The 18,165-nt window shown below is 37.7% G+C and overlaps 1 long non-coding RNA gene across 1 annotated transcript in view; it reads right to left on the bottom strand.

Moving 5' to 3' along the window:
• LOC143664539 (uncharacterized) overlaps positions 1 to 9,411 on the bottom strand; it is a 95,801-nt gene extending 86,390 nt beyond the window's left edge. Inside the window, exon 1 of the long non-coding RNA XR_013166468.1 lies at positions 9,287 to 9,411. This is a non-coding gene — a long non-coding RNA (uncharacterized LOC143664539). The remainder of the gene's footprint in view (positions 1 to 9,286) is intronic.
• Positions 9,412 to 18,165: the final 8,754 nt, after the last annotated feature.

Below are 18,165 nucleotides of genomic sequence, written 5' to 3'. Positions count from 1 at the left end.
AGGGCTCTAGAGTTGTAGACAAAAACCTGCGATTGAGACCTATTTTAAGTCTCTGAGGCGAGTCCTCTCACTTGTATAAGATAAGTAATTATAAGTGTCTCTTTGTGAGTTGTATTGGGGATCAAATGAACTGCTATGCAAACTGTATATCACTATGTAAGAATTTATAAACTAGAGGCTTGGGGCCAATCTGCCACACGGATGTTTTAAATTTGGTCTCCAAGTGTGGTCTTTAAAAACAAGAAATTTAAATACTAACCATGATGATGATAATTATGATCACTGTTATTTTAGGCAAGGCTAAAAACTCCTGGGTTTACCACTGGCTCCGCAAGTCCTGCACACTTCATATATATATTTTTGCTACCTGTTTGGCCTTTTAGGCATTGTGTTTGCTCTAGTGCTAAATTCTAATCATTCTTTATGATCAACTTCACCTTGTCACTAGTTTGATTCAACATTCTGTAAAATATTGATGGAACATGAGATCTACATTATGAGGTGAGGAGGTAGAGATTTGGGAAAGCTGACCTCCCAGCCTCATTTTCAACTCAGAAGGCAGAGAACAGCAGAGCAAAGCATATCATTTTATGAGATTGTGCCTGCAAACATCATGGTGTTCCAGAGCAGCTGCCGCTCTCCTAGCACTTTAAATGATGCTGCTGAGATTCAAAAGGGAGGTAAGGCAAGAATCCTACTATAGACAAATTTCCTCTTTACAGGTATTGTCAGCACCCAGGAATTTTTTTGAGTAACAGATGCTATACCCGCTAGGATGACAGGAAAAACCAAATGCGCAATGGAGAAGGAAAGATGTGAGAGAGAAAAATGCATTTTGGAATCCAAACAGAGATCATTAAGCAGCAGTAAGAATTTAAAAGCCAATCTCTGAAAGGCCTCAAAACAAGTGCCTCCGGAGTGTTCTGGCAGGCTGATGAAGAGGATAAATTCAGGAATTGCAATTCACATAGCAACTGGCCATTCATCCTGAAAATAAATCTACTCTGGTTGTTATTTATCCAGCAGTTATCTTTGATTGCTAAATGAGTCTCTGGCACCTAATGTTTGTTCCCCAATTCTTTGATGCCTGGTGTCAACCAGGCGTTTAATAACTGTCAACTGAGATACTATATTTGAGGGAATATATTCAGTGAAAGATTAAATTAGGCACCATGGCCAGACCACCCACCATGAAGGAAAGCATTTTGTGCTAGAAAATAACATTACCATCATAAAGATAAAAAGAATTTCAAATGAGACTTGGGATTTTCTTTTCCAAAATGCAAGGTCTGAGTTTTCATCCTCAAACTAGGATATGCATGGCTCAGCCTAGTTGTAAATGTCCTCATTCCCATTCCTAATTCATTCATTGTCTATCACCGCCTTTATTCATTTCTGCCCAGAAGGTTTCCTAATTAACTTAATTATCAACCCTTCTTCATATCTCCAATTCCTGAGGTTCAAATCATGCCACTGGCAGAATGGTAGAATAGAAATAGCTCTGAACTTTTTAGCCAGAATGCCAGGGCTTGAAACATATTTACCTTCCTATCTCCCTATATGACCTAGTCAAGTCATTTACCCATTCCTGGACCTCAGATGCCCCACTGGTAAAATGGAATTTTATATATGTCAATGAGCTTTTATATATTTCAATTAAATAATAAGGTTTGTTGTTATGCATGTTTAAAATTATAACATATTATAAGAACTGCCTTGTCATTTTCTTCTTATTATTTTCAGTATGTATAGTTTACTAAAATTTAATTGGTCTATCAAAGAAGGACCATGACCAGAAAAATTGTTAAGATAAATGAATAGAGGAAATGTGTTAAGGGTGTTTAAGTCCACGATAGAGAAAGACATATTCCAGACAGGCAAAGAAAAAGGCAAAATTTAAGAGTTTGGGCAGTTAATAGTTAAACAAGAACAAGGTTAAAGTAAAGTCAGCCTCCAGAGCAAAAGCTGTTTATGGTCTTGTCCTCTTTCTATATTAGCCTGAACATCTAATATAGACATTCAGTTGAGGACCAACTGAAAGTTTTTAAACAAGTCAGAAATTCAGGGGGCCTAGGTTGAATCTACCATGGGACTTAGGCATCTTGTCTCTGTGGAAACCCATGAAACTTTAACAGAACTGCTTTTTTTGTTGTTGTTTTTGTCAACTTCAGCCCAGGGAAGAAAAACATCAAGAGCTACTCAAAAAAAGGAAATGACTGTAAGTGTTCAAGGGACCACATCTTTGCTAATAGTAAGTGGATTTCAATACAACTTGACTCTATACTCCACCTGAAGAAAACATAAGATTCTCAGAAACACTGATTTCTCTGAAGCTAAAAATAAGTCATGAGGTGCATTAGCTAGGGTTCTCTAGAGAAACAATCAGCAGGAGATATCTGTAAATATAAAATTTATAAAAGTGTCTCATGTAACTGTGGGGATGTAGAGTCCAGGGTCTGTAGGGCAGGTTGCAAGCTGGCAACTCCAATGAAGGTCCTCAGCAAATTCTCAGGAGAGGTTGGCTGGCTAAAGCAGGAAGAGTGACTGTTTCTTCTGACTCCTCCTAAAAAGCATTCTGGTGATTAGATTAAGCATCACTCATTGCAGAAGGCACTCCCCTTCAGCTATGGATGCAGCCAATGTGGTCATGATTTAAGTCCATGAAATGTCCTCATAGCAACAGACAGACCATCACTTGCTTACCTGACCAGACAACTGAGCACACCATCTGGCCAAGTTGACACATGAACCTGACCATTACCCAAGGTAACTTTGTTATACAATTGAAATATCACTAATATTTTTCTTTGACTTTTTCCTTTATCTTTGGATCATCCATGCTCTTCATTTCTGTGGGACCTCATTTTATGCAAACTCAACACCTGAGTTCAAGTTTATGCGATTGGCAATAGGAACAAATAATAAATGCAGAAGGAGAATTAAAATTTTTAAGAATTATTTCTATGATTAATTTTGCTTGCTTATTGTTACTAGAATGTTTGCTTTATTTATAAAAAATGTGATAGATATGTCATATAAAAATACTTTTTAAGTAATAGGGTTTGCTGTAATGCATGATTTTAAACTTAAGCAAAAGGTTGGGAACATAAACACATAAACAAAGTCCTACTGTTTTAAAACAGCTAATCCTAATAAGATTTATTAGATATTAAAATCTAATATCTGATTAGATATTAATATGTTCAAAAATGTTATATAGCAGTTTTTCTTATCAATCCTCATAATCCATCCTTTTACAAATGAAAATATTGAAGCTTAGAGAAATGAAGTCCATGCCCAGTCATTGAGTTAATAATTCATAGAGTCAAGATTTAAACCCAATTCTGTTAGTAGAGTTTTAGTAATCTGAGTCATTTTGTCTCTTCCTTCTTACAGGATCAGAAATTCTACTGGAAAGGAAAGATCAAGTAGGGTGACTGTAGCCTATCTCTGGGCTTCCTCACATAGCATCTGGAGTCACATCTGGGTTATTTACAACCTCTAATACATTCTAGCACATTTTTGTATTTTTGTCTTGCCATAGAAACCAACTAGAGACATCTTGAACCCAATGGGTAATTTGATTTCTGCTCACTTTCTCGGCCTGCTGAACATCTTTCTAATTTATTTGCCCGGTTTCTTAAACTTTTCATATTTAAACTCACTTATTGGGGGATTTTTCAAGTCACTAAGTAAGAGCTCATTCTCAATAGGCTATATGTACTGATCTGAATGATGGGAAGGAATGCAATACCATGACTTCTATTTCCATAGCTGTCTCCAAGCCTCTATTTCATAACTATGAAATGAATTATCTGTCTAATTTGGATAAGTGTTTTATAAATGAGACAATTAAGAAAATTATTATTTTACATGGGTACATTTTTCAGAGCAAATATTGAGACCGGTTATTTAGCATAACTGGACTAAAGAAAGAAAATCTTTTCGATTATAGAGCCACATAATTCTTATAGGTTAAGACAGTAAAATGTTTAAATATTTTTTCTTTCTATTGGGAAAGCTATTCTTAAATAAGAATACTGAAAGCACATATCCCAAGAGATTTTGTTGTTCAGAAAATGTAAAATTTCAATTTTTAAAATTAAAGTTAGAAAAACATTAGTGAAGAAACTATATTACATACTGGAATTTGATTGAAAGTTAAGGATTTTTTTTCCATTAAAATCCACCCTGCTCACCACTCAATATTTTATCCCTATTTCTTAATTCTTCTGTTCCCTGACCTCCTATAATAGGCACCTCAGATTTCCTATTTAGTGAAGAGTTTGAGATCTCCAGTATCCAAATTTGGGGCACATCTGAAATGCTCACTTTGGCTGTTTCAAAGAACCATCTGGATTGATTCATCTGTGATGCATCTGGGTAGGTTGGTAATGGGCCAGATTAAAAAAAAAATACACTAGAGTTGCCTTTCAAAAAGCCTGGTTATTTTTGCTTTATAGGATTGTCCATAAATTCATAAATCAGGAAATAGTCACATAAGGCAGAAACACTTTCAGACAAATCATCACATATCCTAATCTTGACTTCAGGAAATGCTTCTTTATATCTAATCAATCTTTTTTATGCTATAATTAACAAAATGCTGCATTGGTTTGTTTAAATTCAACAATGAGCAGGAAGTATTCTAGGTAATACTGAAGAACTATGAAATCATCACCATAAAAACATGATCACATAGATAATCTGAGTTGGCTTAACAGGGCTCTTCGAGCAACTGAGAGCTACCTAGAAAAACTTCATCCTATAATTTATCATTTATATTTATTATCTCTCTCCAAAATGTCTGATTTTACTTTTTGGACATGGCATCCTTTACTTCTCTGTCTGTTCTTCAATTGCCCCATTTTTATTTTATCTGTGATAAATACTTGGATTGTTTTTGTCTGGACAATCTCAAGTGTTAACAATGATTTCCTAAAATGAAGAGGCTTAATAAAGCAGCCATTACCGAGCATCCCAATGACTTTTGAAGACAAAGTATACCTTATTCATTTAGTCTCTTCTTAAGAAGATAATTTTGGTATCTGTTTGACAATATTTGGCCTGAAGGGAACTCAGTCAAGAAGGTTAGGAACCTGGAATGAATCATCCAAGTTGCCCTCTGAGGAAGACATCTAAACAAGACTTCCTTGGTTTTCTCCATCCAGAAATGTTACCACTTCCATTCATTTTCTCAAACCAAAGCCCTAGAAGTCATTATTGCTTACTTTCTACCTTTCCCAGAACAGCCAATTCATCTGCGAGTTCAAACCCCTCTACTTCCAAAACACGTCCCAATATATTTACTTCTCAGCAACTCTGCTCTTACCAGCCTTTAAAAGCTGCCAACATAACTCACTTGTAACAGCTTTCTCAATGGTCTCTTTATCTCATTACATCCATAATTTTTAAGCAGATAAAACCATGGTAATGTTACACTCATGGATCAACATTGTTAATGCCTTTTCCTGTGCATGTATATATATGCACATATGTGACTTTTTTAAGCAAAATGAAATCACAGTGTCCCTACTGTTTTGTAATTTGTTTCTAGTCAACAATACCACCTCTCCATTTTAAAAATTTCTTCAAATGTTTGTATCACTGTTTTCTCCCCATCCCAGGATCACATACTACATCTAGCTGTTATGTCATTTAAACCTCTTACCGTAACTCAATCCCTGTTTTATGTTCCTGGCTTATTAAAAAGACTAAGCTAATTTTCTTAACATTCTTTCTTCCACACAAGTCTGACTTTTGTTTCTATAATGTAAAGCTGATCAGCTCACTCTTTCTCAAACATATTAATAGTTTCCCACTGCATTGAGAATAAAATCTGAAACTGTAGCATGGCCTACAAGGTCCTGCCTGATAGGACCTGTGACCATCTTATTGACTTAGTCTTCTAACCTTCTAACTTATTCACAAAGTTCCATTCATGTCAGCCTTCTCTCAGATCCTCAAAAACTCCAACCTTCTTCTCACCTGCGAGCTGTACTAGTTGTTTTTCCTGTCTAGAACCCAGTTCTTTGTGGTCTTGTAGCCTTCACATCTTACTATGTTTCTGAGAGGCTTTTTCCAACTTCTAGCATAAAGTAGTCATCTTCCCTACTTACTTTGATGACTGCCAATGAACCTTGGTCCTGAATTCACACTCTAGTATAGTTTCCCCCTACACTGACTGGGTTTGCCTGTGTAATTTGTTCTGGCCTTTGGCATATCATAAAACACGACAAGCATAGATGCTCAGGAAACACTTGCACATTGGGGCTTGAGCTCTTGGAATACTACCTTTTGGTATCCAGCTGCAATGCTGTAAAGAAGCTTCAGCAGGAATACAGAATGATAAGCGGGTAGAGAGACCCTGGATGATGGGATGGGGGAGCATCTTGGATGTTCCCGCTTCAACTGACCCCAGAGTGCAATTGAATCCAGTCAATCCACACAACCAACGTAATTAATTCATTTTTAAAAGACACTACATTTTGGAATGGTTTTTATACTGCAATTTAAAACTGAAACAGTTCTCTTTTCTTTTAATGTACTTTAGCATTTATCATCTTCTAAAATAAAAACATTCTTGTTGATCTGATTATTGTCCATCTTCTGCCACTGTAACCTCCATGAGAACTGAACTTTTTCAGCTTCTTAACCACTGTACTTATCTTTAGTGCTTAGGACAGTGCCTGGTACCTTGTAGGTCCCCAGTAAAATTTGTTTGGTTAATGCATGGAAAGCTCTAAAACTCTTAAAAGGCACAGAAGTCATGCACAAAAGATTGGAACTGCAGCAAATTTAGAAATTATCTAAGCAATCTTTCTTGTTATTGGTGAGGAAGTGGAAGCCCAAGAGGAAAAGGATACACATTGTTTAGAGCAAGGCCTATACAATGGGAAAAGAATCTACAAGTATGGGCTTCTGGAAAGTAGAAAATCAGGCAGTAAAAATTCCAGATCCAAGAATGCAAGGGGCCCTGAAAGGACTCTGAAAGAGAAGTGCCATCGGCAAATGAAAGGTTGAGTTTGGAAGCATTCTGGAGTTAGAGCTGGTTTTCTGAACTCTCTGGAGTAGATCTCTGTGATGTTTGGAAAAGTAGGCTCTGGCTCATGCCTGGGCTTTGATTGCTTGGTGGCAAACCAGCCTCTCACAGAAACCTGGCCTCCCTACTCCTACTGTAATGCTTTCCCATGCCAACATCCTGTACCCTGGACCATCAGTGCTGTTTTTCTTTTCCTTCCTTTAGAACTCAAAATATATTTTCCCTGTTGTACTGATGAGTAAACTGAGTATCAAGATATGTAAGTAATGTGTCCAAGGTTAACACCTAAGAAAAGTGAAGAAATCCTGCTTCTAATCTCTGTCAGTCTTTATCCATAACTATTATCTATTACTTCTTCCCTGTCATACCTCAGCCCACCTGGGCCAGCATGTCACAAGCTCAGCCCAATTTTCAGAACTGAGAGGATTTCACTGGGAGGTGCCTCATTCCTTCAATTTCAAATTCACTGCCAGGGTTAAACTGAGAAATAGTGTTTGCTCACTAGATATGCTAGCCTCCCAAGTGGCTCAGGAGCAGTCAAAGCGTTAACTCCAAAGAGTTATCAATCTTGAGTCCTTCTGTCTTCTGGCAGGCTAGTGAGGAATATATTTTGGGATAGAGAAGCTATAAGAAGACTGGCTGCACAAAAGATAACTTCCATAATTTTCTGGGTTTTGGCATATATTGTCAGTGTAAATATTTAACTATGTTTTGTAGTAACAAATCATCTTTTAAATTAGAACCTTAGATTTGAGGAAAACAAAAGACCATTTACTCAGGTAGTTTTTAGTTACATATTCTTTTTTATCTTTTGTGAAAATTTGCTATATAAAAGAAAATCAGTGCTGTTCTGATTGAAGGGGCACGTGTACGTGAAGTGGCTGCAGTGGTCGGTGGAGGCTGGTTTTACATGTCTCCGTGGCTTTCTACTCGTTCCAGGAAGCTGAGGCTGGGAAACATTAGCTATTCAGTGTTTTCCAGCAGACCTATAAATTTGGGCACCTAGCACTTTGATGCTCAATTACCACAACATACTTCAACATATGTATCATTTCTTTATCTGGGTGGTGGGCAATACGATTGGCTCTTTCTCTCCTGTTTCAGCTAATTCTGAGAAAAGAATTTGCTTTTCCCTGTTCTTCAAGCCCACTTCCCTAGATTCCCTCCTGGAACACACTGGTTGCTGCCTTCAGACTAGGTTGCCTAGCAACCAAACTCTGCAGGCTTCCTAATAGACAAAAGCTTTTCCTTCCAGTCCAACTGCTGTACTAATGCTCATTGTTGACAAGGGAACAACTCCCTGCTGAGCATTCTCCGTAATCTGGGGGCAGGGTTGGGGACTAGGTGCCAGGAGCTGTGGACATCTTTCCTGAAACAGAGGAGATATTGAAGTTTGAGCATCAACTTGTTTTGTTGCGTGGATTATTTCCTGCTCTGAGAGATGACGAGGCATACATTCCTGCTTGGTCACTCACCAGAAATTATATTACAGAAAGCATTTTGTTGCAGCAGAATCTGAATTCAAAGAGTAATTCACATTACTATCCTCCAGCCCCAAGAACCCATGAAGAAGCCATCTCATATGGAACATAAAACCATACAGATGAGAGCATTTCATACCTATCAACCATGTGGCTCAAATTTAAAATCCATTCAATTGCAAACTCTTAAATCTATAGGGAATTTTCACATCCATCTCACTGGATCCTAACATTGTACCACTGAGATTGGCAGAGCATGGAATGTGTGATGGTTAAGTTCATGTGTCAATTTGGCTAAGTTATGGTGACCAGTTTTTTTGGTCACGAAAGCCTTGGCTTGATTGTTACTGTGAGGTTATGTCACAGATTTAAATCATTAGTCAGTTGATTGCATCTGTGGCTGATTACATTTATAGTCAACAAAGGGGATTGCTTTCTAGAATGAGAAAAATCTCTTCTAATCTGCCCAAGGCCTTAAAGGAAGAATGGACGATTTCAACCATCAGAAAACAGAATTCCTAGCTGTATTTCAGCCAGGCAGCTTCTCCTGGGGAATTCATCAAAACTTTCACAGGAGCTCCCAACTTGTGGCCTGCCCTAAAGAATTTGGACTTGCTAATCCCCATGCTCACATGAACCAATTCCTTTAAAAAAAGAATCTCATAATATTTACATACATATATATCCTGTTGGCTCTGTTTTTCCAAAGAACCCTAAGGATATAATATGGCATTCCCATTTAATAGAAAAAAAGGTGACTCACCCAAAGATAGGGAAGAGAGGAAGCACTTATTCTTCAAAAACAGGTCTTCAGATTCCTCATTCCCGGTACTTGTTAAACTCTAGGACAGATGCATCTTCACATGGAAAATGGCCTGATAACTGTGGCTGGCCTGCAGAGAAGAAAGTTCAGAGGGCCATTTTCTTAATTAGTAAATAAACTTAGAGAGATGGAACAATTTATTCTGGGTCACTCAGTAAAGCTGACTCTCATATTTCTGAGTGAAGGCAATCAGTCATTAAACAATGAATTACTGATGTTTCTGAGGCTTTATTATAATACAGTATATGATCTGACATATTTAGAGAGATATGCACCCAACTAAATTTTAAATGAAGGTGACTGCTAAAATGTAATTAATATACTCCACTATTTAATATGGCAGGATTTAATAACATTCTTGTTTTCCTGGGGTTGGGGTGGGGGAAACAAGATGATAAACATAATAAGTATAGGCACTGTGTCTATTTTCCTCACCTTTGTGTCTTCTATGTGCATCTATGTGCCTGTCATATAGAAGTCACACCATAAGTTATTATAAAAGAAAGGAAAGAATGAAAATAAAGAAAAGAGAAACAGGGTACCAATAAGATAAATGTGCTGCCCTAAAGGGCTTGCGTTTCAATTCTTAGACTAACAGACCATTTTAGGTTCAAAATCAGGAAGACTTTCTGGTATTTAGTATTGTTAAATGCTGGAATTCTCTCCAGATAAAAGATCTGCCCTGTGAAGGAAGGCTAGTCACCCAGCTGAAAGGCCAGAGACTGTGAGATTCAGTTTGGGAACAGGAGGAAGGTTTACCAAACCAGAAATGTCCCTCTAGCCCTCAGGATTTGAATTCCTCTATTTCTAGTCACTATTATTCAATCCTTGAATATAATGATAATCGATGGGTCTTTTGATCACCTGATTTTACAATCTATTATTTTTAGTGTAAATTAATCATAGCATACAGTATAATAGTCAAAAGCATAGAATTTGGAGTCAGATAACCATAGGTTAGAAAGTCCTCTTAGGTGTCTTCAAATCAGTTTCCTGGTCTAAAAATGGGAATTGCAGCACCTATGTCAGAGTGCCGTTGTACACATTTAATGAGATAATGCTTGTAAGGCTTTTAATGATCTGGCACATATAGCTCAATAAAAGTCACTAATTTTGATAACTAATAATAGTAATAATTTATCTTTATATTTTCCCCCAAGAATCCATGCTTTCTTGGCTAAGGCCCCAAGATGATCCAGTCAATTCATGAAAAGAATTCCTAGTACATTTCCAAGATACATGGGGTTAAAGAAAACAGCTTTTAGCAAAGTTTAGCACCTTTCTAGACCCAGGGAGGAAATACCATTAAGGCAGCAGTCTGGACCTTATCCACAAATCAGTTTTGCTGTTGGTCCCCACTACTCCCTTCCCTCTCTACCTTCATTGCCTGAAAGGAGGAGCTATTTAGGACACACTGTTCCTGCCTCTCCCCATGCTGGATGGAAATGCACCATGTTTTTCCATTACATGCTAGATTTTTCTGACACCATATGTTCTCCCAAGCCCACAGCACACAGTTTGCCTTTCTGTCACAACTCTATTTGAAAATGTCAAGAATAAATGTGATGAACGATTCTGAGGAATGTTGTTTACCTATCAGCCATCCACTGCTAAGTAGTAGGGGGTTGGGGCCATAAAATAGGAGAGGGCCTCCCATCACTGGGATTCTATGATCATTCTAATATGTCATTGGGTATGAATGACAGATATGACTGATTCCAAAGATTTCCAGTGCAATGAAGACCTGTTGCTACTGACTGTGCCTTAGCTCTCATTCACTGAGCTTTTCTACTTGACCAGGCACTGTGTTAGTTACCTTCTCCACGTTGTGACATTAAATCCTCATAAAACCCCAACAAAGGAGATATTAATATCATTTAGCTGTATAGTTGAGAAACTAATGGCTTGGGAAAGTGAGTTTAACCTTCTCATAGCCATGCAGGTAGTAAATGGCCAAGGTGGATGTGACCCCAAGCTGTCTACATCCAGACCTGCCTTCAGCACTGCAGATACTGCCTCCCCTGAGAACATTTAACTGGAGACCAGTCAGCTTACACACTCCTTATTCCACTGTTAAGAAAATATCCCCCTCCCACAGTTGCAGTTTTATTTTGTTGTTGTTGTGACATTAAACCGGAAGTTCATGAAGAACAGAGGCCATGAAATACACATACCCACACTCCTCACACTGCCTTTGTGGCTAGTAGGTGTTCAGTATATATTACTGGTGGCTGATTTGTCAAATACGTACTATAACCAGGGTAAGAAATAATTTATCTAAGTCAGGGCATGCTTGAGAGGGAAAAGCATATCTTAATAATTATGCTAGGACAACAGCTATAAACAAGGATCACCCTGGGCAAATTGGACCACATGGTTGTCCTAATTATAACTCCTGTTCTGCTCTAACCATTCAATGTCATGAGGTTCCTTTGACGTAAAGGTTAGAACATGCTTTGAGACAGGAACAGTAGAATATTAAAAAAAATAAAAATAAAAGGAATCATTTACCCCAAATGCAAAATGAGAAACGGGACCATCAAAAAGACAACCTGGATGTCACCCTGATTTTGTTTTCCGTTTTATAAATGTGTTTGCATGTCCCTCACCCCCTACTTCTCAGCAGATGCTACCTGATTTGTGCTCTGGCTAATGTCACTCACATCAAGCGCATTGCCAAATGCAATGGGGTGCGAATGACACCAGGAAAGATGATGAGCAAGGAGAATGGCAGCTGGCTGTGTTCCCTTCTTGTGGAATTTTAATGAATCAAGGAGCATCCTGACGGAGTACATCTGGATATGTTGGAAACAAGGCAGAATATTTCTATCCCAAACTCTAAGATCGGAGAACCCTGAAGAGGGCCCCACCCTCACAACGGGGCTAGATGAGTCCTGAGATTCAGAGGACTCAGAGATGTAAGAGGCAGCCACAGAGCTACAGAACGAACTGTAGCAAGTAGTTAGGAAACCAGAGTTCTCTCTTAGTCGGAGACTTAGGTATGCTGCTTGCTTTAATTGAGATTCTGTTTATTAATGATAAATATACACCAAAGTTACTTTAAATCAAACAATAAAAAAGTACTTTATTTCAAGGAGTCACAGAAGGACTAGATAGGGAAGCTAGAAACTCACTGAAAGCCTAAGCAAGGTACTCATCCCTTATTTCACTATTGCTTCCTTCTGTGAATCTGCTTCTTTCTCTTCTCTTTCTGCCAATCAACTTCCTAGACTGCCTGTTGGAAGACAAGATAGCCTCAGTTTTTATGTTATACATCTAACTACATGTAAAAACTGATTCCTATTCTGATTTCCAATTCTCAGCAGATCATCTGATTGCCCTAGGTAAGTTCAGCTGTCTCCTCCTGGCCCCATCAGCTATCAACAGAGTATATATGAATTACATGTACCGTGCTTGAGGCCCACTGTTATGACCCAATAGAAAGTAGATCATCTCCCACTGTAGGAGCACTATTTATGAGCCAAGACAATATTTTCAAATGTATCTGTTAGTTCTTCTAACTTCATTTCCTCAACAGTAAATTCTGGCCTTTTTTCCTTTAAGATTATAAATCATAAAGGAGACCAAGTGCATTAAAAACTTGTGGAATGCAAAGAGTTTTTACATATCTCTGCCTGTAACTCTGCACTTCAGGTGCCCTGTGAGTCAGGTATAAAGCCATCATATTTAAGCCTACACCCTCTACATCACCGAGGTGTAATACTCCTTCTACTAATACCAGGCAACATCACTGCCAGCAAAAAGAAAAAGCTTCCTCATTACAATGCTGTGGGCTTAGAGTTGACTGACAGGCCAAAACATTCTACTTCTCTAGGTTTGTAATTAATTTTCTTATTTGCATGATGTAAATGGTACCTTGTAAAATTTCAATTAATAATTATAATCATTAATAAAGTCAGTTTTTATTTCTCTAACTGAGCTCCTAGATACTTAATTACTGGTACTATAAACAGAACCTAAGGGGGTGAAAAAAGAATGAATATTCAGTGATAGTGACAGATTTTGTTCATAACCTACCATGATTATTAATATTACTATTAATATTGTCAGGGCGGGCTGTCAACTTGGGTACTAAGTATGAAGCAAGGAAGAGTCCTTTATCCAGAACCGTAATCTCTAAAGAATGTCACTCCAAAAATAAAAGATGCAAAGCTCATTGAACCCTTGAGATAATGATCCATCAACAGGCTTGTCCTTAGGCCTGGGGTGTGTAAGGATTCAACAGTTTGTGAGGGTAGGAAAAGGTGAAATGCAAAATAATATTCTAGAAGTATTTTACTGATAAACTCCTTCAATATGTATGTCAGACCTGCACACTTCCTCCTCCCTAACCTTCCATAGAGATGATTTTGTGAGCAGAGCCCTAGGATCTAGTTTTGACCCTATAATTTAAGTCCCTTGAATTTCTTGACACAGAAGGGGATGTAATTAATATATGCGCTACCTAGCTGGAGCTGGCAGAGAGTGACTACCTTCTCACGGTGCAGCAGAGAAGAGTTGAAAGTCAACGTTTCAGCCAAGAAAGCCTAAAGGGATACATTTCCTGGGAAACAGAAGCTACCTTGCATAGACCTACTGAGAGACTAGGTAAAAAGTCATCATGAGAAGCCCTTAGCAAGTAAATACTGAGTGATGCTACAATATGAGAGAGTGAAACCTGTGGAAATGAAGGAGAAAAGGTGATTGAAAGGTACTAGGAGTAGAAGATAGAGGGAGAAAGAAAAGGTGGGATAACTTTGAACAGACTGAGTGTAAAGAAAATATCGATTCTAGGAGTAGCCATTCCTTACACACACATACATGCATATACACACGTGTGCAAATATAGAAATGGACAGTTACACATTTCTTCCATCCATATGGAAGCAATATGAGCAACACATATGTATTCACACACAATCACATACAAACGTACTTCTACAAATACACATACACACACTTTCCCCTCTGCATATTTCCCATCCTCCATAAGATTAGCAACAGAATCTCAGTAAAGTTGTCTGGAATAAGTGCAGAAAAGAAGCACACAAGTGCTTTAAAGACAGACCTAGAGACAGAGGCAGTCTGATGGAGAGAAAATCAATCAGAAAGACATCCAAATGCCAACCAAAAGGTCAGCATGACCAACTCTTGGCTCTTAAAGCAACTGGTAATTTTTCTGTACTTCTGTAAATAGAATTGACTATGGCAGAAATTCAGGTTAATGGCTGAGTACTGTCATCACCCAGATGGGTGCCCACTTTGAGAATGATATTTTAGTGATGTACTTTCCGAGTAGGCCTTTTAAAATGCTAAACTGAAAGAGAAGGATAGAAAAACATAAATTACAATCCTTTTAGATCCATCCTCTTCCAAATGGGCAAAGGATTCAACTGGAACATACATAAACACAAACACACACACACACATTTTTTGTTTGTTTGTTTTTACATGGGCAGGCACAGGGAATCAAACCCAGTCTCCGGAACGGCAGATGAGAATTCTACCTGCTGAGCCACCGTTGCACTGCCCCACACACATTTTTGATGTCTATTATTATCAAATGAATCATACCTAAGACTCATATCTAGTTTTGAGTAATTATTAAATACACCTAATTGCATATCTGAAGGTGGTACCACATAAAAGAAAGAGCAATTGAGTTCACCTGAAAATGAACATGCATTGATAAATGTTCAGGCTCTGTTCCAACATCTTTACATTAACTGATTTAATTCTGACAACAAACTCTCTGGAGTAGATGTTATTATTATACCTACTTTTTAGATGAGGAAATAGACACAGAGAAGTTACATAAGATATTGAGGAAGTGGCAGAGCTGAAATTTGAACCTAAGTGATCTAGCTCTATAGCATTGTGCTAAAAGAAAGAATTTTCATTCCTATGCCAATTTTCAATCAGTAGTGACTGTAATGCTATATGGAGAAGTGCCTTTTAAATTTTATCATATTTTATTTAATACATTTTAAAGTTTTATTGTGGTAACACATGCAACTCAAAATTTCCCAATTTAAATGCACTCAAGTCACAATTCAATGGCATTAATTATATTCACAATGTTGTGCTACCATTCTATTACCCAAAATATAAATTTTGTACCCATTAAGCAATAACTCCCCATTCCTTTCCATATCCCTGGACCCAGGTGAACGTTTTTTTTCCTTCTTTAAGAACTTGTTTATTCTAAATAGTTCATGTAAGTGAAACAATCCAATATTTATCCTTTTGTGCCTGGCTTATTTCACTCAAAATATTCAAAGGTCACCCACATTGCTGTATGTATCACAGCTTCATTCTTTTATGGCTGAATAATATACCATCATATGTATATATCACATTTTCTTTATCTATTCATCAGTTACTTCCATCTTTTGGTTATTGTGAATAATGCTGCCTTGAATATTGGTATGCAAGTATCTTTTCAAATCCCCACTGTCAATTTTTTTTTGGTATATACCTAGTAACAGGATTGCTAAATCATGTGGTAATTCTATACTTAACTTTTCAGGAAGCACCAAACTGTCTTCCGCAGGGACTTCCCCATTTTACAATTCTACTGGCAAGGCACAGTGGTTTCAACTTCTCTGCTTCCTCACCAGCACTTGTTATTTTCTTTTTCTTTTTCTTTTTCAGTAATAGCCATTGTAGTGGATGTGAAATGCTATCTGGTGGTTTTGATTTGCATTTCCCAAATGCAAACTTGACCAATGAAGTTGAGCATCTTTGTATCTAGTTCCAACAAGAAGAAATGTCATAATCAACAGATCAAGTCTGCCAAAGGTACGAAAGTGAATGGGGACATGCACTGTGAATATTTACAACACTGTTCAGAGTCCCAGAGACTGAACGACCACTAATTACATGTGCATGACCTTGCCCAAATATGACAGGTCAAAAGTGAAAGAATCAAGGTCAATGTTTCACTAACTTGGAAAAACTGTTTTATGAGAATGGCAAGAACAGCTAAATGTCCTAAGATATTAGATCAAGGTCCTCTAGTTTCACATGATTTCACTATTGCAATCTTTGGTTTTGAATCTCCACCGATTCCCATCTCTGATTACTAAGGATAACAGAATTCAGTCAACAATAAACTCCCTCTATGCTTCTAATATAGTAAGTATTTAAATACATATCCAGAAATTGTGTGACAGCTAAAGTTATTTTCCATTTCTAAAAAGATTCAGTAGGGGCAAAAAAGAAAAAGGCAACTGAAATTCCAACACTTAAACAAAGCTCAATAGGTTTGGTTGCTCTAACAAACAAATAACGTAATAATGTGCTCACCTTCCTAAAAGAACATGACACTTAGTACTAGCTATTAATTTGGATGAGTGCTCCATTTTAATTTAACCTTTACAACAATTTTCCAGCAGCCCCATTAGAGAACTTATCTAAGGTCACAGTCATGATGAGAAGATCCAGAACTATTACCTCAAGCTACTAACATCTAGCTTATTTCTTCTATAGCCCCAAGTTTGCCCTTTGGGTGATGGGATGAGCAGTTTCTCAAAATCTCTCACGACCAAGAGTGTATGTATGGCTGGTGACTGGCAGGAAAGAGAGCCGTGGACTGTGACCATGCAATAGCTTGGCACTCAGCCTCATTTCATTTGATTCACATTCTCATGTGACAGAATTAACCAGCCACAGAGATTGAGTTCACTGAACAGGAAAAATGAGGCTGCCAAAAAAAAAAAAAAGGAAGCAAGAAAGCTACGATTCTGTTAAATAGAACAACAGGCATCTAATTGTTCCCTGCCCTGCTTTAAGAAAGATTTAAGAGGACAAAAAACAATAGCACACAGAAACAAGTAGGTGAAAATTTCACTCCACTTTTGGCTGTCAGACCACATATTGAAAAAAGTCCTAAATTCCATAAAAATATTTCCAAAGGTCTGTGGAGAAGCTAGAACACCTCCCAGTTAGGGGGGTCAGAATCATGATGGGACACATAATTATGACGTGGTGACTGATTAAAGAACCTGAGACTGTTTACTCTAGGAAATACTGAAAACGTTTGTCATATCGAAGGAGAATTAGGCCTGTCTATGTGGTTTTAGAAAACAGAGTAAAACCGGTAGGTGAAAATTTCAAAATCTGTCCAAAAATGAAAAACTATGTCTCTGGACTAGTAAATTCCACTAGCATCAGAACTATTCAAGAAGAAACGCATTGGTAAATCTCTCTACAATATTCCTAATGTCAGGTGGTCAGAGGGACTTTATAAAATCATGCTTTTTTTTTTTTAACTACCTCAGAATCTATATTTTCTAAGCTATTTTTTCATCTTGACTAGTCACTGGTGTGAAAGATTTTTATATGCTTTCTTTGCTAAGCACAAGAAATAACCTGGGCCAGGAAGAGGAGGGGTTTCAAAAAAGCCACTAAATATCTGATCAACATTAAGAGGATGGGGCAAGCAGGACTTGGGATGGACTAGGGCTGTTGAGGTAAGATATCATCTACTTTAATCAGCTAGGGCGTACTTGTTTTGATTTTCACCCACATAGTAAGAAAGAAAGGCCCCCATCCATGCAGACTTTTAAGCTTCTGAGCTACAGATTATACTATCAGCCATTCAGGCAGCTTTGGCAATAGCAAATCATTTATCATGGTTGGAAGTACTAGTCCACTTCCTCTGAACTGAACAGTCACAGGGACAATCCCAGTATTCCATTCTTTTTTCTCTTTATGAATTACACCAAGTCATTATTCTTAGAAGATTAAGCCCTCCTGATCAAGCTATTCGAAATGCAGTTAGTGACCTCCCCACCCTCACCCAGATGAATATTTTA

The sequence above is a fragment of the Tamandua tetradactyla genome, chromosome 20, assembly GCF_023851605.1.
Source record: "Tamandua tetradactyla isolate mTamTet1 chromosome 20, mTamTet1.pri, whole genome shotgun sequence".
Classification (NCBI taxonomy): Eukaryota; Metazoa; Chordata; class Mammalia; order Pilosa; family Myrmecophagidae; genus Tamandua; species Tamandua tetradactyla.
The sequence above is the reverse complement of the archived record's forward strand: the minus strand, read 5'-3'. Positions and strand labels throughout refer to the sequence as shown.